The sequence below is a fragment of the Garra rufa genome, chromosome 12, assembly GCF_049309525.1.
Source record: "Garra rufa chromosome 12, GarRuf1.0, whole genome shotgun sequence".
In the NCBI taxonomy this organism is placed as follows: Eukaryota; Metazoa; Chordata; class Actinopteri; order Cypriniformes; family Cyprinidae; genus Garra; species Garra rufa.
Window position 1 is genome coordinate 14,567,917 of NC_133372.1, and position 25,631 is coordinate 14,593,547.

General features: G+C 38.3%; 1 protein-coding gene across 2 annotated transcripts in view; it reads right to left on the reverse strand.

Annotated features, from left to right (window-relative positions):
• Positions 1-25,631, reverse strand: part of agap1 (ArfGAP with GTPase domain, ankyrin repeat and PH domain 1) — a 185,639-nt gene that overhangs the window by 126,594 nt on the left and 33,414 nt on the right. The window lies entirely within an intron of this gene.

Consider the following 25,631-nt stretch of genomic DNA (forward strand, 5'->3'; position numbering starts at 1 on the left):
CCATTGTAAACATCCTGAGGGGACTTGGAGAACTAGGCCAACACCAGTCCAAAATCGACACCACGAGGCTCCATCAAAGATTCAATTAGGATTTATGAAAGCGGAACTAACGCACAAAGCGCAATAATGAATGTGTCGGGTAGCTTGCAACAATTAACCATTACACAGTGCTCAAAGGCGCACTTGGCGCAAGTCACAACTCCCAAGGACATCCATCATCATTCGGTCAGGACATAAATCTCTCTCTGTGTTGTGAAGTGGCTTTCCTCTCCTGCAGAACAGTAAGAGTGTGTAATTCCTCTGATTGAGATGTCCGGTATGAGTTCCAAGTTGCTTGATTATATCTGGTCTCATCTATATTCATCTACAGCCAGGATCTTGACAGTCATCAAAGTCTGATGTATTTTGCAGCTTATTCTATCTAAGAACTGGCGTAATTAGACAGGAAGAGGTTTTTAGATTGGAGCTTGGCAAAAGCTTGTGCTATTTATATGTGTAATATGCATTAGGGTGCTCGCTAGCATAACCTTCATATATTGCTTTTCACTCCAGCTCTGTGATAAATTTGAGTTTGCAGTCAAAATATTAACAAGAAATCACATCTTACTATTGAGCTGCCTTTCGAGACGCAAAAAAAAAAAGGTTTGACCAGTGTAGTCTGTTTCATGTGCATATGACTCTTATGAGCTGCTATTTTAATGAACCTTAAAAAAATTACCAGTTTGAATCAGTATGAATAATTACCGACTTACTGACCTGCAAGCTATCATTACTTGTAGCTTTGTGCAATGCTTTATTGGCCAGCTGTTCGAATTGCAGACTTAGTGTTTTTTTTCACTGAGTTTATAGTGATTGCTGGAAATTAGATTTTCATTTTGCTAAAATGCACTGCACAATATGTTAAAGAGATAGTTTTCCCATATGTACATTTTGTTGCCCTCATGTTGTACCAAAACTGTATGCATTTTTCTGTGGAGTACAAAAGATTATAATTTAAAAATGTGTTTAGGAACAGTCACATTAGTGAAATTTCAGGCTCTGTTAGGGCACTTTGATTTCTGTGATGCAAAAAACACAGATGGAATCGCAGAATAAAGTCATAAAAATGGAATTTAATGAGGCATGTCAGAGAATTTGCCAAATTTTTGATGAACAAAGCAAGTAGGTTAGTACACTTAAATCAAAATGCAATATGGACTAGTGCCTGTAAACATTAAGCCTCCAAATACTATTTGAATTAATGCTTCATGTTCTCAATATATGAGTACATGGACACATTAACATAACCTCTAGAACTGCTCTGAGAGTCACTTCATGAGCATTTTACCACTTCTTTTGAGAAAAAAAACTAACAGAAATTGAAAAAAGGTCTTCACGGCAACATAAAAAAAAAGTTTGGTTTAACGGAAAAAAAAAAGATATAGAAATATATTACTTAATGTAATGATAGTACTACTACTACTACTAATAAAATTATTAAAACATTATATTTAAGGAATATTTACCAGAAAGAAATATATATTTACCAGAATTTTACCAGAAAAAAAAAAATGTAAATTTATTAAAATTTCTGAAAATAAATAAATAAATAAAGGTTTATTTTTAATAAAACCAATTAGTTAGATATGCGATTACTACAATTTATTGAAACATTAAACAGAATGCAGAAATTTGAAGAAAAATATAATTAAACTACACTTAAGAAAAAATAAAACAGTTCATAAGGCCTTATTTTAATTTTCTGTTAAACTTAAAAAAAAAAAAAAAAAAAAATACTAAACATTTTAACAATAAACAACAATAAATATTTTACTCATTCTTGTGATTTTTTCCATTGCACTTTTCTGGATTTTTTTTTTGAATGGTTTAATTACAGTTTAATCATCAAAAGTAATGTCTAAACCCTAAATTTGCCAAAACGTTCCACGTTATACTGTAAATTCCATTTTTAAAACTGGATTCTATGATTAAATCTGCATTCTCTGCATCAAGAAAATCATTGGACCATTTGTCATTTTGGCCGAACTATCCCTTTAAGATCTTAGACAGTCTGTGAAGCTAAGGGCGTGCTGTTGGAGCTTAACAGCAGTCTGCATCTGTCTGATTCAATGTGAAACTGTGAAGTAAAATGCTAACACAAGTTCAGGTCAAGACGGCCCATATTAGAATTGAAAATGAGGAACTTAGACAAAAAGGCACACATACGGCTTGCCCGATTGGTTCAAGACTGTTATAAAGAACACAGTGAGAGGCAGCTAAGTGCATGTGGAGTCAGTGTTCTGTAGAGCCTCAGTTCAATTCAATTAGCTCTGAATGCTGCCAGAAACATGACTTACTGCTGTACACTCTGATCATTTGATGGAGGATATTGGAGAACCTCTCTCCTCCCTCCTCCCTCCTCCCTCCGTTTCACTGTCACTTTACACTCCTCATCTCGAGCTCTCTCATCTCATTCCCACCTCACCCCATCATTCCCTCCAGACACTGAGAACAGCATGTTTCATCTCCTCATTCACTGCAGCTCCCAAAATAGCATCGTGAACACAAAGCCACGTTTCCCAGCAGTTTTTGTGAAAACACACTGTGAGACACACGCCATGCACTAGCTCAAATTACTAAGATTCTCTTTCTCTCCAACATCTTCAACAAAGAAAATGAGCAAAAAATTGTATTCCTGCATCACGCGTCTATGTTCAACTGACTGCTGGTAACTGACCCCAACATGGAAAAAATCCAGTCCGTCAGCCCCCCATTGCTCCTCTGACACACTGGGCTGCATTGTTGCCCCTCTGTTGGGCTGCACTTGGGCTACTGATGGCTCAGCCATGCACCACTGCTCCCTGGACATCACTCTGAAACAGGATGTTGTTACAGCTGCTTCCTGTTTTCCTAGGAGGGGCCTCAAGTTTCCATCTTCCCCAGTGTTCCCAGTGCAGCAGGGTCGCTGTGGTACCAGTTCGTTGACCTACATGCTGGAGTCACTGCTTTAGCTGAATCAATGTGCTGCCACACACATACTGAACGAGTTCCCATTGACAAACTAGGAGCCTTCGGCAGTATGATTGTGACGTCTAGAGCCGTTCAAATGCTGTTTCTCGGCAGAAAACATGCAATGACTGATATGACAATGTCAAAACTGTGTTTGGTACAAATTCAGCTTAATTGACAGTACTTGCAGCATATTGTTGAATACAAAAAAAATACTTATATATCAACTAGTTCAGCTATATTAATGGGAGAACTAAAAATATCTCCAATTATTTTCTAAAGATTAGTAAGTCTTATGGATTTAAAACCACATGTGGGTGAGGTTAGACAACAGAACTCACATTTTTGAGCACACAAACATTTTAAAGAATTAGTTCACTTCCAGAATAAAATCCTGATAATTGTCATCCAAGATGTTCATGTCTTTCTTTTTTCAGTTGAAAAGAAATTAAGGTTTTTGAGAAAAACATTCCAGGATTTTTCTCCATATAGTGGACTTCAATGGGAGCCAATGGGTTGAAGGTCCAAATTGCAGCTTCAGTGCAGCTTCAAAAGGCTCCACACAATCCCACCCAAGGTATAAGGGTTTTATCTAGTGATACGATTGGTCATTTTCTAAAAGAAAAAGAAAAATGTATATACTTTTTAACCAATGTTTGTTTTGCACTAGTTCTGCAATGAGCGCCCGAGACTTTACGCCTTACATAATCACGTTGGAAAGGTCATGTGCGGTTAGTTCTTCATCTGTACTCTGGTTCAAAAAGGCAGTACCTTTTTTTACGTTACTTTATTCTCTGTGTAATAACAAAAACATATATTTCAGTGCAAAAAATAAGTCCAAAACTCTCAATTTCAACATTTTGAACAATAGGGCCCTACAATCTTTTTCTTCCTTTTTTTTTTCAGATATTCCTGTTTTTTTTTTTAATTTTTCAAATAATCAAATAAAGGCCTTAAATGTTTATTTATTTTTAATCAAATGAAAATTAAATAATTTTATTTTTTTGCCAAACAGAGGTTTACTGTTAAAATGAATACACTGTGTGAAAAATTGTGTGAATACTCTTTAAAAAAGTTTGAATAATAATTGTAGTATTTTTTCTACAATTAAGTGGTTAACCTGGTTGTAATATTTATTTTTAACATTAAATAGTTTTATTCAAATTTGACAGAAAATGAAATAAAGGCATACATTATACTGTACAAAAGTAATACAAGAGTAATATATTTCTGTTACATGTTAAACTGTATTTTTATTTTGACAGGTTGCCGTGAAGTTTCTGTGTGTATACAGTATATGTTAGTTTTCTTAAATGAAATGGTAAAAATCTCATTAAGTGACTCTGACAGCAGCTCTGGAGATTATGTGTGAACATGTGTTCATATTAGGGATGCACCGATACAAATCGGCCGATAATGCTTGCGCGTTTTGTCAGTAAAGCCGGTTCTGTAATCAGCGGTAAATGCCATCAGGTGCGTGATTTCACGTTGAGCCGTATATACTACACACAGCCGTTGTTTACCGACGAGCTGCGCAAATCAATGTTCATTATCAGTGTGAATGTGCGCAGCTCGTCAGTGAACAACGGCTGTGTGTAGTATATACGGCTCAACGTGAAATCACGCACCTGATGGCATTTACCGCTGATTACAGAACCGGCTTTACTGACAAAACGCGCAAGTGATCGGCCGATACGGATCGGTGCATCCCTAGTTCATATCATCATATAGTGAGACACAGAGGCCGAAAATCACTGCGAGTTTCACGCTTGCTTCAGTATTTGTTTAATTAACAAAACCGCGTCTCTGTCATTCATACATACAGGATTCATATTTAAACCATCTTTTTGCATTTTAATATTCACAGACACCAGTCCACATCACGATTTGAATTAAGTGACAGATCTACTTTTAATTCATACATACAAAAAATCTACGAATTCCGTGGCATTCCGAGCTATAGAGTAAATTCCGTTTTTATGAATGGACTTCACAATCCCGCCCACGTTTTCACAGAAACCATAAGGCCATAAAAATGCAACCACACTTCAGAACATTGCGGTTTGCCTTGTGTGTTGTGTTTGAGCGAGTTGCAAGGGTGACATGTCACAGGGTCTCTCTTTCAATTCAATTCAATTCAATTCAGAAAGCTTTATTGGCATGACAAAAAAGTACATTTTGTATTGCCAAAGCATCACAACAACATAGAAAATGATTTAGAACATTTAGTACACAAAATTATAATAATAGTTCAATTAAATAAAAAGATAGTATTATATTATCTTGGCTAGTAGTTATTGCAAAAATAATAATACAGATAACATAAAGCAATAATAATAGTGTAAACAAAGATTAATAAATAAAATAAGAAGGATTATATTGCAGAAATCATGTATATATAAAATGGCAAAGAAAAATAAATAAAAATAAAACAACACTGAACTTGAACGTTATATATGTGTGTAGGTGTGATGGGGTGTGTTAGGCTGTGAGTGAATGTGTGTTTATTGGGTGTTTGCTGCTCTGCTCGTCCCTCAGGATGTGGAGAGATGTTACAAATCTTGCTGCTAAATTGGAGCATTTGGCTTCTTCGCCAAGGATGAATCTGAGTTTTTGGGTTGGGTTACAGGTGTTAAATTGGGGAAATATTTTATTAATTTTGGGGTAGTATTGGTCTCTGATGTGTTCATATTTTGGGCATTCTGTGAGGAAGTGCAGTTCGGTCTCCGGCACTCCCAGAATGCAGTGCGTGCAGAGTCTGTCCTCCCGGGAGAGCCAGGTCTGTCTGCGCCGGCCCATCTCGATGGCCAGGCTGTGTTCACTGAGTCTGTACATCGTCAGGGTTTTCCTGAGCTTCACATCACTCACTGTGCTCAGGTAGTTCGCAACAGTGTACTCTCGATTTAGTGCCGAATAACATTCCAGTTTGTGTTGGTTTTGAATGGTGTTGGTCCAATGGGTGATGTACTTGTCTTGTTCTGTGTTGATAATTTGAGCAGGCCGAATGTGTGTGAGTGTGTGTGTGTGCTGAGGCGAGCTGATCTCTGCTGGAGAGAGCTCAGTCAGTCTCAGCACCAGCTGGCACAGGGGACTCCTCGCTACGCTCAGCTCTTGGTGTTTGAGGGCTCTGTAATGGTGTGTGTTGGGGTCGCTTGTTTTCAGGTGTTTCCAGAATTTGATGGCTCTTTTTTGGATGTTTAGGAGGAGAGGGTATTGGCCTAATTCTGCCCTGCATCCGTTGTTTGGTGTTTTTCTTTGGACTTTGAGTATTCTTTTACAGAAATCTAATTGTAGAGTTTCAATCGGATGTTTTTCCCAATTTAAAAAATCAAATTTTATAGAAGGACCCCACACTTCACTGCCATATAGAACAATTGGTTCAATTATTGATTTGAAAAGTTTTAGCCAAATTTGGATTGGGATGTCAATTTTGATTGATCGTTTTATGGCATAGAAAGCCCTTTGAGCTTTCTCTTTGAGTTCATTCACAGCCAAAGTAAAGTTACCAGTTGGAGTTATTTTCAGGCCGAGGTAAGTGTATGCTTTTGTGCTCTCAATGGTTCTGTGTGAGAGTGTGAATGTGTGTGTTGGTCCCTGAGATCTGGAGCGTTTCTGGAACATCATAACTCTAGTTTTCTGGAGGTTGACGGTCAGGGCCCAGGACTGACAGTAATCCTCCAGCAGATCCAGGCTGTCCTGAAGCCCCTCTTTAGTGGGCGACAGGAGGACCAGGTCGTCTGCGTAGAGAAGACACTTGATCTCTGTGTCGTGGAGAGTGAGACCTTGAAAGGGAGCATGTTCTAACGTGTCGGCTAAATGGTTGATGTAGATGTTGAAGAGGGTGGGGCTTAAACTGCATCCCTGTCTCACTCCGCGCCCCTGGGGGAAAAATTCGGTTCTTTGGTTTCCAATTTTAACAGCGCATTGGCTGGCTGTGTACATCGATTTGATCAAATCATAGAATTTCCCCCCTACTCCACTGTCGATAAGCTTTAGGTATAATCCTTCATGCCAGATTGAATCAAATGCTTTTTTGAAATCAATGAAACAAGCAAAAATTTGTTCTTTGTTTTGATGTACATATTTGTCAATTAGTGTTTGTAATGTAAAGATGTGATCGGATGTGCGACATTTTGGAAGAAAGCCAATTTGGGATTTACTCAAGGCATTGTGCTTCATAAGGAAGTGTAAAAGTCTGGCATTTAAGATGCTGCAGAGAACCTTCCCCAGGTTACTGTTCACACAGATGCCTCGGTAATTGTTGGGGTCTAGTTTGTCTCCGCTCTTGTGGATGGGGCTGATGAGGCCCTTGTTCCAGATCTCAGGGAAGAACCCTACACACAGAACATCATTGAACAGTTTGAGCATGGCCAGTCTGAAGCTTTGGTCTGTGTGTTTCAGCATCTCGTTCAGGATGCTGTCTACACCACAGGCTTTCTTGGACTCAAGGACTCCTAATTTTTCTTCCAATTCGGTCATTGTTATGGGGAAATCTAAAGGGTTTTGATTTGCTTTAATTGATCTTTCCAAATTGTCTAGTTTATTAATTATTTCATTTTGATTATAATTTAGAATTTCTGTTGGGCTGTATAATTCTTGGAAGTGGTTCTTCCACTTCTTCCCGTCTTGGATTGCCAGAACTTCTTGATTTGGTTTATATAACAATTTCCATTTATCCCAAAATTTGTGTGAGTTTATAGATTTTTCAATTTCTTCAAACTGGTTTTGCAAAAACTGTGCTTTTTTCCGCCGGAGTGTGGCTTTGTATTGTTTTAGTGCCTCACAATAGAGAAGGCGGAGGTCCGGATTATCTGGTTGTCTGTGTTTTTGATTTGATAAATTTCTGAGGTTTTTTCTCAGAGCCTTACAGTCCAAATCAAACCATTTGTTAGTATCTAAATATTTTTTCTTCTTTGGTTTAACAATGGCCAAATTACTTTTTTGTGCTGTTTTGTAGAATATGTTGTTTAGGTCTTGTACTTCCTGATTGATGCCGAATTGGTTTTTAGGGTATTCCTGTATTTGGAATGAATGTATGAGGGATTGTATTTCTGGGGATTCGACAGCAGTGCTGTAATTACTGGCACTGGTTTCTGTCCATTTGAAAGACATTATTTTGCTCATTTGATATGGGGTCCTAATTGGTTTGGGTGATGTTTCAGATTGCTTTATATAGAGGATGATTTGGCTGTGGTCTGAGAAAGGTTTCAGGGGTTTGACTGTGAATGCTCTCAGAGAGGAAAGGTCGAGATCTGTGATGGTATAGTCTACAGTGCTGTTCCCCAGAGCTGAGCTGTAGGTGTATCGGCCGAGCGAGTCTCCTCGCAGTCTCCCGTTGACGATGTACAGAGCCAGTCCTCGGCAGAGCTGCAGCAGCTGCCGTCCGTGAGCGTTCACGGTTTCATCACAGTTTAGTCTGCTGGGGTGAGAAGGGTACAGGTCGTTATTGCCTGTGATGAATCTGCTACCGTGCGATTCAATGAAATCTAATTCTGCTCCTGTTCTGGCGTTTAAGTCACCCATAAGCAGCACATTTCCCTGGGCCTGGAAATGGCTGATTTCTCTTTCCATGTTTTGGAAAGTTTCCTCTTGGAAATACGGAGACTCGAGGGGTGGAATGTAGATTGCACAGAGGAAAACAGGCTTAGATGCTGATATCATTCCTTTTTGTATTTTTAGCCACAAGTGATGTTGTTCTTTTTTAATTAATTCTATGGACAGTTCAGATTTAATCCATATTATCATCCCTCCCGAGTCTCTCCCTTGTGTGACTGATGCGAGTTTGACTGATGGTAATATAATCTCTCTGTATCCTGAGGGACAGCCAGTGAACGAATCTCCTCTACACCAGGTTTCCTGTAAGATGATGACATCTATGTCTTGTAATTCTTTCATAAAATCAGAATTTCTACTTTTTAGGCCAAAGACTGAGGAGTTTAGACCTTGAATATTCCATGTAGAAAAACTAAGTGATTTCATCGTAAACTTTTAAAATGATGTGTGTGGTTTGTTTGCTATTCTGAGAAAAGAGAAATGATGCAAAATTACTATAGATTAAATTAAAACAATGCATTATGGAATTAAAGTTATGGTAGGAACTCAGAACATCAACAATTCCATATTAAATGTACATTATTATCCCAGAATAAGGTAGTTTTTTTTTTTTACCACTGTCTACTGTTTGTTAGTAGGTGGGAGCAGATGATACTCAGCATGTGTTGGATGTCGTGGAGTCCAGCGTTAGGGTGGTCTGCTCCTCCGCTGACAGCTTGGGCGTAGCTCGGTCTGCCTGGATGGTCCGGGCTCTGCTGTGGATGGGCTTCAGCTGCTGGAGCTGTGGGGCTGTTGTAGAACGGTCTCTGTCTGTAGCGATCCTGTCCTGGTGCTGGAGCTCCGGGCGGTGCTCTGAGTGCTGGAGCTCTGGGTGCTGGAGCTCTGGGTGCTGGAGCTCTGGGTGCTGGAGCTCTGGGTGCTGGAGCTCTGGGTGGTGCTCCGGTCGGGGCTCTAGATGAGCTGTGGCCTGGGATGTAGTATGCTGGAGTGTGTCTCGGTGGATTGGCTGGGTTAGGGCTGGTTCTGCTCCACCTGGGGCTGGTCTGGTTGGTCCTGTTTAGAGTGACATCTTTAAGTCTCTTTGCAAGGATATGTACCAGGTTCTTATAAAGGTGGACATGGTCGTATAGACATTCAGTGTCCAGGTCTGGATGGTGGGCCAAGTGGACGTTGGGCAGGAGGGCACAATGTCTAGAGATGTTGGAGTTTATTTTATTAATTGTTTTGGGGTGGAAATCTGTCCTCTGAAGTAAAGTGGACAGGATGATTTTGGAGTTGGGGAAGGTTTCTCTAGCTTTATCCACGACGGCTCTGAGGGAGTCCGACACTCGGTCCTGCTGGCTCCGCAGGTCGTTGGTGCCCGTGTGGATAATGATGTGGCTGGGCCGGCCTAGCTGGGACTCTGTCAGGAGCTCCAGGGCTTTGTCAGTGTTGGGACACCAGAGCTTAACAGCTCTGTGCTGGGGGAAAAGTTTCTTTACATCGATGAATTTGCCGTTTGAATCGATGAGTAGAGCTATTTCGGGTTCCTCTGTGCTGGCTGGTGCTGGGTTGCTGTGAGACGAGGGCTGATGCTGCTGTGCTGAGGAGCCTGACAGGGGGTGCTGTGACGGCTGTGAGCGGGCTGAGTCGGGTCTCTCTGCGCTGAGGGCTGGGTGTTGACTCCCTGTGTTCGGCGACTCTGGGCTGGAGGGTAGTGTTTGGGCTCTGTGGGTCTGCTCTGGCTCTTCTCTGGCCAGGAGGATCTCTCTCAGCTGCTCTCTCAGGGCCTGGATCTCGCTGCGCTGCTGCTCTCTCTCCTCCTGTATCTCTCTCAGCTGCTGCCTCATCTCTGCTGTGGACTGCTCTCTGTCCTCTAGCTGGAGTCTCAGTGCGGTCAGCTCACACTGATAGCTGTCCTTCTCTGTCTGAAGCTTTGTCATGTGCTGTGTGAGGGCTGACAGTCTCTGTGTTAAGAGCTCTGTGTTCTGCTGGAGTTCAATGTGAGCTGCACATGTGCCTGACTGCTGCTGTTTCAGCACCGTTTCTCTGAGCTGCACCATCTCCATCTCCAGCTTGGTGAAGTGCTCCTGTAGGAGAGGGATAGCTCTGATCAGGGATGGGGAGATGTGCTCAACTCTTTCTGCAGGAGTGGGTCTGAGATCTGAGTTGCTGATCGGTGGATTTTGCTCAGATGAAGAGCTTTCAGATAGGACAGCTTTCTCATGTTTCATAATTTCACCTATTGTTCTGTAGTCCGCCTGGAATGTTTTCAGGTCCCCCTGTACCATGACTGTGCCATTTTTATAGATGTTCACAGTTATCACTGTGATGTCAGGATCATGCGGTTCTCTGATTTTGACTTTCCAGCCATTACAAATGCCTTCTTTTTTTACAGAGGGGTAATGGTTGATGATGGCTTTATGCCAGGCGCTGGGGTGATCAGAGAAGAAAATGAGGTTGCAGACTTCTCCAGTTTTGAACAGATCTGCAAACAGAGTCTCTGGATTGTTTGTCAGAAGTTTCTGCTTATAGGTTTTCCTTGCAGTGTCAGATTTCACCTCAGAGGGGTACTGTATGGTGGTGAGGGGGGAGCTCATTTGCATATGGCAGTGGGCTGATTGCAGCTGCTGCTCTGATTGGCTGATTCTCTCTGCCTCAGTTAAATTGATACATTGAGGAATGTCAGATTGTGGGCTAGCCATAGCTTTAGCTTTTTAGCATTTTTAGCTTATAAAAATATAAAAAGATCAATTTTATGGCCTTATATTTGGAAAAAATAAGCAAACAAGTCCAAAAAAGGTTTCCAGTGCAATTTTAGTTGTACTCACTGCTTCTCCCTCTGTGGATAGGTGGTTCTTTTCCTGTTTTAAACTTTCCCTCCAATTTTCCAGCAGGCCTGTTGCTAGAAGTCTGATCTTCTAATCCTTGCGTTGGTTATTTGTGTTTAAAAAATAAAGATACTATATTTTCTGAGTTCTTTTCATCAAATTTCAGGTCTGTATGTGGTATTCTTCTAGATTTTGTAGATTTTTGGTCAATTTCTTTTCTCAAAATAGCAAACAAAGAAGAAAATCTAAGAGCTCATGCAGATCATGGCTTCTCAGAGATGGTTCTCTCTGTTCTTTCTCTCTCTGTAACAAGCGTGCCCAGATGCATTCTCAGGTACCAAAATTTGGTAGCCTGGAAAAATCCAGACCCTAATCTATTAAGATTAAGGGTCTGGGATCGAGCAATGAAAACTGCCTAACTCGAGGGGCAGCACCAAGCATGCATTTGAAACTCTAACTGCACGCAATTGGATAACGCCACGACCAATCACAACAATACACGCTTAGCTACCAGCAGAGCTAAATGATGTTTCATTAACAAAGTTCAGGAGAAGCGCGTCAGATGCTTAGCGTAAACATCACAAGTCAATCAGCGCCATAGGTTTAAATACAGCTGACTCACCTCAATTCACTCGATGGTTTATCAGTAAACCTCCACCACCCCATCTCATCACTCCGAGTTCTCGCTACTCCTATTGGGGGGTAACGTACTCTGGGTTCGGGCCACTCCCGAGCTCGGAGCCCTTCACCGGACAGCACGCCAAACATGCACTACTATTCTCCGGCTAATTATATGTAAGCGTGAACTCGTGAACTGATAGATTAAACTCTTGCCGTATCCAGTCGGCAAAACAGCAAAAACGTCCTTCTTGCAAAGGAACGATTCGAGTTTTCGGTTTTCTGTTCCTCTTTTATATGGAAAGCCAAGTCTAACTCGTTCATTGTAGCGGCCAAAGCCGTTTCAAACAACTTGTTGTTCATCTGTAGCGACAGCGATCTTTCAAAGTTTACTATATGATTCGGACGTCGCAGTGCTGTCGTCATCAGCTTAGCTCGCCTCTGGCCCGCCTACATCAGATACACCGATTTTATTGGTTCCCACAATTGCTTACGTATTGCAGTTACCTGCATCATTGCTCGATGCCAGAGTGTCTTGCAGAGACAATTTAAATTGTGCTCTCGCGAGACCTCTGGATTTCCAGGGTAAAAATTTGGCACCGACTGATTTAATGTGAATCAGTACTCGGCAGTACCAACACAATTCGGTCAGAACCCTTAAAAGTACAGAGTTCGGTACCCAAGCCTATAGATAAGACCCTTATTCCTCAACTGGGATTGTGTAGAGCCCTTTGAAGCCCTTCAACCCATTGATTCTCATTAAAGTCCACTATATGGAGAAAAATCCTGGAAAGTTTTCCTCAAAAACTTTAATTTCTTCTTGACTAAAGAAAGAAAGACATGAACATCTTGGATGACATGGGGGTGAGTAAATTAGCAGGAAATTTTTATTCTGGAAATGAACGAATCCTTTAAATTGTAATGAACTCAGAATATTAATTTTTGTCTAATTATTTATAAACTACAAAAGGACCATTACTTTTAAATCGATTGTCTGAAACGATCTATATTCAGCTTCCTCAGTACCATATGGTATCCTGCAATGCACCAGGCTCGGTAAGTTTCCTGACTCAGTAAGACATCCTTAATGAACATAAACCTGCTACACACATGTGCACATCACGTGCTGAGACAGCAGAAGAAAAGCTGAGTCTGTGTCCTAGATTTTACAAGCTACATAAGGTGAACATGCAAGCTCCGTGCTTTAAATGTATCCACACATACTGTGACAATGGAAAGTCTATTACCCTCACACTGTGTTTCTGGGTGTCACCTCCGCAAAGACAGCAGGAGATAAGAGTGTTTAGCAGAATGTGTCTGCTCTTTGTCAAAATGACACTGAGAGGAAGAGGGTTGGAATAGAAAAGACACAGAATGTTAGTGATGGATTAAGCAGAGGTGATATTTCCACGTTGTGGTAGATAGATTATCCAGTGTAGGACAGTCGAACATGTGTTTTGTTCCTAGCTGCCTTTGCCTGTACGAAGCACAGCCTGTTCTCTCCCAGGCTTTATTCCGTACATATCAACACAGTATCCCCAAAACAGCCAAACAAGGTGTGTTTGTACCTGTGCCAAACATGCAGGGTGACACTGAGAGAGACACACATTGCCATTCTCTCACACAATTCTGCATCAAACCACAACAATTCAGACATTTTTAAATCCATTACTTATAAGTCTGTTAATTGAAAAAGCATTCACAGGACAAAATATTACTGGCACGCTCTGTGCAACATTACCAAAATATCATGACAGTAAATATAATATGTACAGTTGAAGTCAAACGTTTACACACACCTTGCAGAATCTGCAAAATGTTAATTATTTTACCAAAATAAGAGCGATCAGACAAAATGCATGCTATTTTTTATTTAGTACCTGACCTGAATAAGACATTTCACATCAAATATATTTACATATAGTGCACAAGAGAAGAAAAAAAAATGTTGAATTTATAAAAAATGATCCTGTTCAAAAGTTTACATACACTTGATTCATAATACTTTGTTTTTACCTGTTTGTTCAGTGATGGTTGTTCATGAGTAGATCCACCTTTTCACACTAAGGACAACTCAGGGACTCATATGCAACTATTACAGAACGTTCAAACACTCACTGATGCTCCAGAAGGAAACAATGCATTCAGATGAATTTGAAGTTCAGAGTAAATTTAACTTATTTTGTCTTCTGGAAAACATGCTAAAAAACACAGAATTTGTGGGACCTGAAGGATTTTTTTCTGAAGAACGTCAGGCAGTTCAACTGTTTAGGACAAACGGGGCTCATAAACAGCTATCAGTAAAAAAAAAAAAAAAAAAAAAAAAAAAAAGCTGTGGATCACACAGTATTAAGAATCAAGTGTATGTAAACTTTTGAACGGGGTCATTTTTATAAATTCAACTATTATTTTCTCTTGTGGACTGTATGTAAATGTCTTTTATGGGAAATATCTTATTCAGATCGGTAGTAATAAAAAAAATAACATGCAATTTGTATGATCCCTCTTATTTTGCCAAAATAATTAATATTTAGCAAATTCTGCAAGGTGTATGTAAACTTTTGACTTCAACTGCATATAATATGGTCATCTGACTTGCCTTTAAACACATATGCTCTGTGCAGTGTTAATTTTTGCAGGTTTTTTTTGCATATTTCCTTCAAATTTAGTCAATGTTTTGCGAAGTCATGTTCATTTAATTTAGTTAATTTCCATTACACTCACAAAAACTCAATGATAACAACATTAGTTGCCAATAATCTGCTAAATAAAATGTTAAACTGAAACATTATATAAAAATTGTGTCAACATTCATTGATTTTAATATATTTAACATTATATTACAAATTAAAACTGTCCTTATGAAAACCTCCTGAAATATTAGCATGATAACGGTTTTAAAATAGTGTTTTAAAATTAATTAAATAACATCACAGAGCATTTTTCTTCATCTCATTTAAAAAAGCATGAAAATGTGTGGGTCATTTTGATGACAAGCTTAAAACCGGTTTTGCTATTTACTTAAAACAACAAGGAAAAAGCAGCTTTCTGCATCATGAACTCTATATTTAGACCAACTGTGTGTACTATCTGCACATGTATTACGTAAATTACACAACACACTTTTAATAAATGCATCTAGGAACAACCAACGATCACAATCGTGGGACACAACATATTCTGTGCTCGAAAATTCTCATGCACAGCCACAGTAAACAACAACTGACTGAAACCAACAAGGATCTGATGTGGTTACACAGAATGAAAACCACAGAAGTGCCTCTTCTACATTATTATAGCCACTTATTCTATTTCTATTGGTGGGTCAAAGCAGACATACAGCTCTACGCCTATAGACAATCTTTACAGAGAATCTGGAGGCCGCAAAGGCCAAAGCACAGATAGTATATAGCTGTAATACAATGAATGGGAGAAATTGAAATGCTCTAGTTTGCAAAATCTTTCAATAGTCCCAACTTTCAAATAAAAGAACCAATCAGCAATCAGCATTTTTTTTTTTTTTTGCATTATCTGAGGGTAAGAAATAACATTTTTGAAACCAGTAATGAAATGTGTATTTTTTGTATTAAGTTCAGTCTGAGCTGTACTCGAATGACTGTAAAGAACTAATTGAATGGCCGCTGAGTGAACTGACTCACCTCGAAAGGGACTTTGATCAATTTATAGACATTGAATTACGTATAGCGCTTTTGCAGACTTTTGCGATGAACATTTGCACTGAGTTTTAGTTGGTTTGTAACAGTTACTTGTGCAGAAACATGGGGTTAAACAAAGGGATGCATCAGAGGAACGATGTAAATATAATGTGTTTCCCACTTCCTGTGCAGTGTTTACATTCTCTATATAGACTTCCCTCCCTTTGCGTCTGTGATGTGGTCCGCTGAAAACATGGCAGCACCACTGTAAGGGAAAAAGAGAGGGAAAAATAGCCATATTGCCATAATTCTGTCTCCGCCAGCCCGCGCCGCTGGCACAGTTTCTGCAGCTCTCCTTCCGTTTTTTTCTTTCCCTCGCTGCTGCTATTATTATAATGTGGCCAGCTTTGAGTCAGCGCTGTCAAGGAGAACAGACATCACAGGATACAGAACACTAGAAGAAACGTACAAAGACACATACACACACACACTAACAAAGCACCTGATTCAGGACCAAAGCAGCTGAGAACAAACATTCCAAACCACACAAGGAAATCATTTAAAGCTTATCTGGATTCCAAATGCTAAATGCAAATATTAACTGGCTCCACTTCTGCAAGACTTGGGTTGACCGCCGCTTGTGCACGTCTCTGTACTCTGGATGTTTTTATTCTAAGGATGTTTTCGTATTAAAGTGACGTAGAAAAGTTATCAGAAGCAGATGAGAATGGGTTCTTACTGAATTCACTATACAAATAAAACTCAGGACCCAGATTTGAACAACTTAGTCGGTTGTGCAGACTAAAAAGAGGATGTTAGCAGAATTTGGAAGCCATCCAAGCTTACCTGTCAAGATGGAGCTCAGCATCTGTATAGTATCCCAAGAGTTTTCTTACAACTCTCCCTGTGGTTATTCCCTTCACTATGTAAAAAAGCTAGTCAATTCCCTGCTAAGCGGCTTGTTACAGGTACTTCCACCTCAAAATTCACATCATTTGTTGAGCCAGAACATGTCGGACTACTTGAACACGTGTTAAGTGTTTACACACCTTGTGTAAACCCTAAAAAAATATCTAAAGTGGTCAACTACTCATGTTTCTTCAAAACCATAAGACTTTTATTCATCTTCCAAACAGAAAAGAAGATATTTTTTAAATGAAAGCCCATTCCATCAAAAATATTCAAGCTCCAAAAAGTTTGCAAAGACAATAGCTGGGTTTCCATCCAAATTTGTCCAAAATTGGAATACCACATAAAACATTTGCAAATAAGCACTGTTTCCATCCAACGAGTCAACGAGAACAAAATCATCACTTCCTGATAAAGTATTACTAAGAAAAGTAGGAGAAACTACTAAATATAATAATTTTCATATATAATAAATTACTTGTGCCTCAGAGCGACCAGATGAAACACAATAAACATGGTCATTGCTTTTGGAGGTGGATGCCTGCTGTTTGGGAACACAGTGTAGGAGAGTTCTGGGAGGCAATTATACAAAAATACTTTGATGACAGACTTTCAGAATAACCATCACATTTGAGATACTGCACAGTCAGGTTATGCCGTCCCTTAGTGCAAAGTCGCATGACGGAATTTATTTGGCAAAAACCACCTCAGGTGAGCATAAAAAGTTTTGCAACCCCCCCCCCCTCCCCCCCTCTCCCCCTCTCCCCCTCTCCCCCCCTCCCTTGAAATTTTCCATTTCCATCTAGGGCTGTCAAAAAGTAAAAATGTAATTTAGAATATTTGTCAAATTTAAAAATGTTGCCTTTAAGGAGGCAGCCTTATCATGGCGCACAAGAAGTGATGACGATGCAATTGTCATTGCATTATAATGTTTTTATTAGCCTATCCAGTTTAAGCCACTAGATGCAGTGCTGGTGCGTTGTTCATTAAAAATATTGTGGAAAAAGAGAACATCAATGCGCAGAACATCTTGTCTACCACAAAAGTGAAACTAAGCCATTCACACAGAATGCATTATTTCGCGCATTTTCAAGAGGGACATCTATCACCGCTGCACTTGTGTCTCTAATGCAAGTTCAACTTTGAAAAAACATATCTCGAGACTTTATGGCAGGTTTTTTCCCCATCCCACTGCAACTCATGTTATTAAATGAAAAAAGTACTCTGTGTGACAGGCTTTCGGTACTTTGTATTAAACTCATACATGCATACATACAGTTGCAATCGAAATTATTCAACCCCCTTGACCTGCAAGACATTTTGCTGCAGAGAACAAAATTTTGAAAAAGCAACTCAACAAAGGCATCAGTACACTATTAGAGAAATGTATAAATACACATTTGAGTCATTCTGAAAACGGAAGCTGATGAATAATAAAAAAAAAAAATCTAATTGGCTCTAAATGTTCATGTTTAAAATTATTCAAACCCTAAAAGTCAAATTTGGTGCAGAATCTTTTATTCTTTAAAACCGCAAATAAACGCTGCCTGTAAGTGCTTTGAAGCTTCTGTCACCTCTCTACTCTCTCTAATATTTAAAACTTGACTCTTCTGTAGTTATATCGTGTACTAATACCGGCGGAAAATGTAAAGCTGCGACACAGTAAAGCTGTGTGATATTACTCTGCCTGCTGCGTCCATATTACGGCAGCAAACTTCCTTGGCTATTACGCCGGAATGGGAGTGTAGTTCCTAATCTTATCTGCCTAGAAAATCCCAACTTTACATTTCCCGCCGGTATTAGTACACGATATAACTATAGAAGAGTCAAGTTTTAAATAGGAAAAATATTGAAACTCGTTGGTCATTTTTGAACGCGATGCTATTGGTCTAACAGGATTCAATGATCTATGCTAAGCTATGCTAAAAGTGATATCGCCAGAACAGGAGAACGGCTGAATGGATTTCAAAATGGTAAAACTCAACTTATTAACTCGGGGGGAGTTGGAGAATGAGCCTATTTCCAAAAAAGTGGAGTGTTCCTTTAAGACCTTAAGGTCAAGCTCTCTCTCCATAGAAAGAAAGGGTCCTACCATGATCAAGGCACTGAAAGGTAGTAAAGACATTGTTAAAATAGTCAATGCGACATCAGCGGTTCAACTGTAATTTTATGAAGCTACCAGAATACTTTTTGTGTGCAAAGAAAACAAAAATTACAACTTTATCCAACAATTCTTCTCCTCCGCAGCACCATTTTAGAGAGTATCACGACGCATGTGTGTGCTTTAACCTGCAAAAAGTATTGTTGTAGCTTCGTAAAATTATAGTTGAACCACTGATGTCACATGGACTACTTTAACAAAGTCCACTATGTTTCTGTGCCTTTGGAGGTCTATGGAGGGTTGGAAAGCTCTCGGATTTCATCAAAAATATCTTAATTTGTGTTCCAAAAATGAACGACGGTCCTATGGATTTGGAATGAGGGTGTGTAATTAATGACAGAATTTTGGGCGAACTAACCCTTTAATGTTTCATTTTGTGCATTTGATTTTTATTTAGTTTCTTAAATGTTCAATGTTCTTTTTGAAATTTTAATTTAAAAGAAAACAACTACTAACTTGATATTAAGTACAAAAAATGTTGTATTTAAACCTGTTTTGTAATGTAATACAATATCAGAATAACACTGCATACCACAATAACAGCTTCAGCAATTATCCGATATAAAAATCATGAGGTGTCGCATGTCTATAACTATAATGCATCGGGGAGATCATATCACCGCTCTTTAAGATCACATATTCATTCAATTTGTTTTCTGTTTACAAACTTGGGGAACGACTGGAGCCAGACATGGAAATTCACTCTTACAGCGTTTCATGTTTTTGCACACAAACCACACAGATCCCAGCCTCGCACCACATCCGAGACTGCCAAAATAAAACCCACATATGCTTCTTCTGTTAAAAGATGACCAAAACTCAACCCACACAAGTCATACTTAAGTGTAAACTTGTGAAGTTAACAGCTGATAAATAGTCACCTTAATCTACATTCTGTAAGATGCAGACAGCAAGGTTAGAGGACTTAATACATCCGTATGTTTTTATAGAGCTTTTGTAAAATAAAATTTCAGCCCTATTTAGGCCCTTCAGCACAATAATGATGCATCTCCCTCCTCACCTTATGGAAAAAGCCACCCACGTTTAACGCACCACTACTTGCAGGAAAGACTATTATCATGGTTACAGTCAAGATATCATTACAGCTGACACAGTCAGTGTGCCATTATTACAGAAGATCTGATGAGAGCTTGATAAACGAGGCACACGCAAAACGCTTCTCCACCCCTCATTGTTTTGACTGAAAGCAAGACAATGGATAAAAAACAAGAAGCAGTGACAGAATGACAATGGGAGAGTGTGCAAGCAAGATGCACAAGACAAAACAAACCAGTCAGCCCTGTAAACGCTGCTGGAACGTCCTCGTAACTACAACGATCTGGAAATAACATTCCCTACAGCAGGATCGAAGCGAACGCTGCATGCTGCAATTCACACTGCAATTAAGCTGTCGCATGGAGTGCTATTTAACACAACAAGATCAAAAGGGTTTCCTGGACAAAACAAAGAAAATGTGAAATGTAATGAGACACAGCAGTGTTATGAAAGGTTAAGCAGCTGTAAGCGGCCATAATCAAACCCAACACTTGTGGAGTTCACAACAATGCAGACTACATACAGTACACACACAAACTTGTACATACAAGTACATACAAACGAATAAAGAAAAGATAGCAAGGACACTTGGCAGCCTCCAAACAACCCAACGTGGTGTTGCAGCTCAAAAACAAGACGACCGCAGGTCTGACGCACCACTGGGGTTCACACAATAGCGGTCCAACTCAGCGGTGTGCTGTTTCCACAGAGCTGTTGTTGTCATGCTGCCTTTGGATCCGACCACCCACATGATTCAATTTAAACTGCCAGGAGCGCTAAGGTTTTGGTCCCTTGTCAAGCTGCACTATTAATTGAAAAAACAATCAAGATTACAATTACAATTTTAATTGTGAAAAGTGTGATACAAGGTACTCCATTAAAGGGATAGTTCACCCAAAAATGAAAATTTGATGTTTATCTGCTTGCCCCCAATGCATCCAAGATGTAGTTGACTTTGTTTCCTCAGAAAAACACAAACGAAGATTTTTAATGAAAACCGGTGCAGTCTGCCAGCCTTATCATGGATGTGGATGGGCACCAAACCTTTAAAAGTAAACAAAAACATGCACAGACAAATCCAAATTACACCCCGCGGCTCGTGACGCTACATTGATGTCCTAAGACACGAAACGATCGTTTTTTGTGAGAAACTGAACAGTATTTATCTCATTTTTTACCTTTGAAACACAGCCACGTCCATCTCTCCTGAGCACGAGTTTGGCATCAGTCACGTCACATGTGCACGCGCTCTGTCGTAGAATACGCAAACGCCTGAAGCGATCTGTCGCATGAATACGACACTCATTGTTTCCACAGTGCACAGAGATTGTGGGTATAGCGGCTATTCAAAATGGTTATTACTTGCGCGTATCCTGATTGTTTAAACCGATTTAAAGCTAAAAGATTACGTTTGCTTGCACAAACTCATCCGGGACTTTTCACTGATTTCCCCTTACGGCGTTTGCGTATACTACGCCAGAAGCGCGAGCACATGTGACGTGACTGATGCCAAACTCGTGCTCATGACAGATGGACGTGGCTGTGTAATTTGGATTTGTCTGTGCATGTTTTTGTTTACTTTTAAAGGTTTGGTGCCCATCCACGTCCATGATAAGGCTGGCAGACTGCACCGGTTTTCATTAAAAATCTTCGTTCGTGTTTTTCTGAGGAAACAAAGTCACCTACATCTTGGATGCATTGGGGGTAAGCAGAAAAACATCAAATTTTCATTTTTGGGTGAACTATCCCTTTAAAGTCTACTTTTACTATGTTTGCATTTAACAAGACACTTTTGTCCAATGCAAAGTTTGGGGTCAGTAAGATTCATCAAGGATTCATTAAATTGACATTTTTAACATCTTAAAAGATTTCTATTTCAAATAAATGGTGTTTTTTAAAAATCACAATTTTAGCTTTGTGTGAGAAAATATTATATAAAATATATAAAAAATCTTAAAATAGAATTTTTTTAAATTGAAAAAATATTTTACATTATTACTCAAGTTACTGTATTTTATCAAATAAAAGCAGCCTCAGAATAAAAGACTTTACAAAAACATTTTAAAAACCTTCCGACCCAAAAGTTTTGAATGGCAGTGCATACTTATGTATTTTGCAGCAGATGCAAGCAAATTTCACAGGGATTTCTTGACATTTTGTCACTAAAAACATTTGCTCCAGTGAAGCATTTGACAGACAAATCGAACGTTACTTTTTGAAGGTGAAAAATAAAAAAAGACTGACATTATCAAATAAAAAGTTACATTTTTCAGTTAAAATTTTTCTGGATTCTCTTTTTCCACTTTAATTTTTCAAAACTTAATGGTTAAATTAAAAATATTAATTAAAAGCATTCTAATTACTTGAAACAATGAAACTTAAACAATTTAACAGCAATTTATTAAAATGTATCAAAAATTACAATTTTAAGGCCCTATGAAATCTGTTTTACGTTCTGTGTTTCTGTTTTAAATTCTGTGTTTTCCATTCTGTTTCTGGAGTCTAAAAGATTTGAGAAAAAAAAACAACATTTTATTTCTTTTTTTGTTTTGTTTTTACAGAAATACTGTGTTGTGTATTTACATTTTTCTGGTAAATAAATTCTGGTAAATATGTTTTTCTGGTAAACATTCCTTACAATAATGTTTAAATCATTTTATTTGTAGTAGTACATTGGGAAACATATTTCTGTCGCAGTTTCTTCAAGTTAAACCGAAATCTTATTTTGACAGTTTCTGTTTGTTATGATTTGTTTTGATATCAAAAGAAATGGAAAAGAGCTCATGAAGTGACTCTCAGAGCAATTCTAGAGATTGTTTATGTGTTTATGCATTCATATATTGAGGTGGCAGAGGCTGAAAACACAACGAGCATAACGTGCGTTTCTTAATTAAAGTTAAAATTTTCAATTAAAATTTTTCTGGATTCTCTTTTTTGGTTTTAATTTTTTCAAAACTTAATGGTTAAATTAAAAAAATATTAATTAAAAGCATTCTAATTACTTGAACAATGAAACGTACACAATTTAACAGCAATTTATTAAAATGTATCAAAAATTAAAATTTTAAGGCCCTATGAAATCTGTTTTACGTTCTGTGTTTCTGGTTAAATTCGGTGTTTTCCATTCTGTTTCTGGATTCTGGAGTCTAAAAGATTTGAGAAAAAAAAACATTTTATTTCTTTTTTTGTTTTGTTTTTGTGTTGTGTATTTACATTTTTCTGGTAAATAAATTCTGGTAAATATGTTTTTCTGGTAAACATTCCTTAACAATAATGTTTAAATCATTTTATTTGTAGTAGTACTATCATTACATTGAGAAACATATTTCTGTCACAGTTTCTTCAAGTTAAACCAAAATGTTATTTTGACTGTTTCTGTTTGTTATGATTTGTTTTGATATGACGATAGTTTTTGTCAAAAGAAATGGTAAAGTAATCATGAAGTGACTCTCAGAGCAGTTCTAGAGATTGTTTATGTGTTTATGCATTCATATATTGAGGTGGCAGAGGCTGAAAACACAACAAGCATAATGCGCGTTTCTTAAAGTTAAATTTTTCAGTTAAATTTTTTCTGGATTCTCTTTTTCCGTTTTAATTTTTCAAAACTAAATGGTTAAATTAAAAATATTAATTAAAAGCATTCTAATTACTTGAAACAATGAAACTTACACAATTTAACAGCAATTTATTAAAATGTATCAAAAATTTACATTTTAAGGCCCTATGAAATCTTGTTTTACTCCATTCTTTACTTCCATTCTTTTTCTGGATTCTGGAGTCTAAACGATTTGAGAGAAAAAATAACATTTTATTTCTTTTTTTGTTTTGTTTTTACAGAAATACTGTTGTGTATTTACATTTTTCTGGTAAATAAATTCAGGTAAATATGATTTTCTGGTAAACATTCTTTAACAATATGTTTAAATCATTTTATTTGTAGTAGTACTATCATTACATTGAGAAACATATTTGTCACAGTTTCTTCAAGTTAAACCGAAATCTTATTTTGACCATTTCTGTTTGTATATGATATGACGATAGTTTTTGACAAAAGAAATGGTAAAGTGCTCAAGAAGTGACTCTCAGAGCAGTTCTAGAGATTGTTTACGTGTTTATATATTCATATACTGAGGTGGCAGAGGCTGAAAACATAGCGAGCATCACACGCACGCTTCAGTGTGTGTGTAGTGAACAAAACTGTGCGTCTGCGCCATTCATTCAAACAGAGACACACAGAGCATGCAGGATTCATATTTAAATAGTTTTTTTGACGCATAATATTCACAGACACTAATCATATCGCATTTTGATTTAAGTGTACTAAGCTACTTATGATTTATACGTTTAAAATTTGACAAATTCCTTGACATTCCGTGTTATACAGTAGATATACAGTATTATGCCTGATTCGGTGCACGTTTTCCACATTGTGGAAATCATAGGGCCCTAGTAATGCTGCAAAAGTTCTCCACCCTCACCGAAAATTATTGATTTCAATGAATTTTCAAATCAATTTAATGCACTGAAGTGTGTATGTGCCCTCAGTCATTAAGAAAAATACTTCTGCAAAACTGCACAAGGACAGTCAATGAGTTCATAATGAACCACAGAGCTCAGATGAAATTTGAAGCAAGAACTTGAACGATTACAACGGGAAGGGGTTAATAAAAGATCAACAATTTATATAATCTTTATCAATATCAAGAGGCATAATAGTCAGCTTCTGTTTGTTCAAATTGTGTTAAAATCATTACAAGAGTCCACAAGGACTTGTCCCGACAAAACCTCACAACAACGGTCTAAACTGCTTACATGCACTCTACGGGTTCCTGTGTGTCATCACTCATTGATGAGCGCATTAATACAAACCACAGAGATGGCAGGAATCTGAGAGGCTGTTGGGAAGGTCTGTAGCAGGGCTAAGATGCCAGGCGCCATTTCCACGTGGCTGCTCTGTGCCAGCCTGCGGTGTTTAATGGCAAGATGAAAACCATCATGAGCAGGAGAGGGCACTAATGAAGGGAGATGAAAATCAGAAAAAAATGAAGTTGCGTAGTATTTAACTACACCAATATGTGATGTTATAAAACACAGCGTTGTCCATTTCTTCATTTTAGACAGGCAAGAAATTAAAGCCCAGAAACCGCCAATGCCTACAGGGTCTAAAACAAAGCAGAGCGACCGTGGCATTAATCATCAAGAACAGACACACTGCTGTCAGGAACAATCACAATCCCGGGGACTGAAGGAACAGATTGTTTGTAAGAGTGCCATTATCCATGCATGTTTTTTTCTTTTCCTTGAGTGAGGTGAAGAGGTGAGGGGTGGGGGTACAAGACGGGGTTTTCCAAGAATTGCAACAATGGCAATCCGACACATCCTCAGACGGCACGCTCAAACACAGAGCGCCTCTCGTCTTCGTCTCAGAGACGGCTTCACCTTCTATCAGCAAGGACAAAATAGATGGAGGAGTGAGGAGACTGTGGACATACGAGAACCTTAGCAGATGTATAGGTCATCCAGATATTGTCAAGTCAAGTCACCTTTATTTATATAACACTATATTTCGTGTCTTGCGAAAAAGTTCAGGTAGTGAATACTGCATATTTAGACATGGATCAAGGACAAATGAATGAGTGAGCAATACCATTATATAGTAAAGGCTAATTCTTCCAAAAAAATCTAGATTGAAACATGTTTTCCAAGTTTGAAAAATTCTCTTTGTACTATTCATTTCTGAAAAAGTTAAAAATAAGTTTCAAGAAATGTTCCAATTAAATGACTATAAGTTGTGTAACCAAATATTTCTTTAATACATGCAAATACAAATATTAACCATTATTAAAGTGTTCAAATATATTTGTCAAAGTATTTAATGAC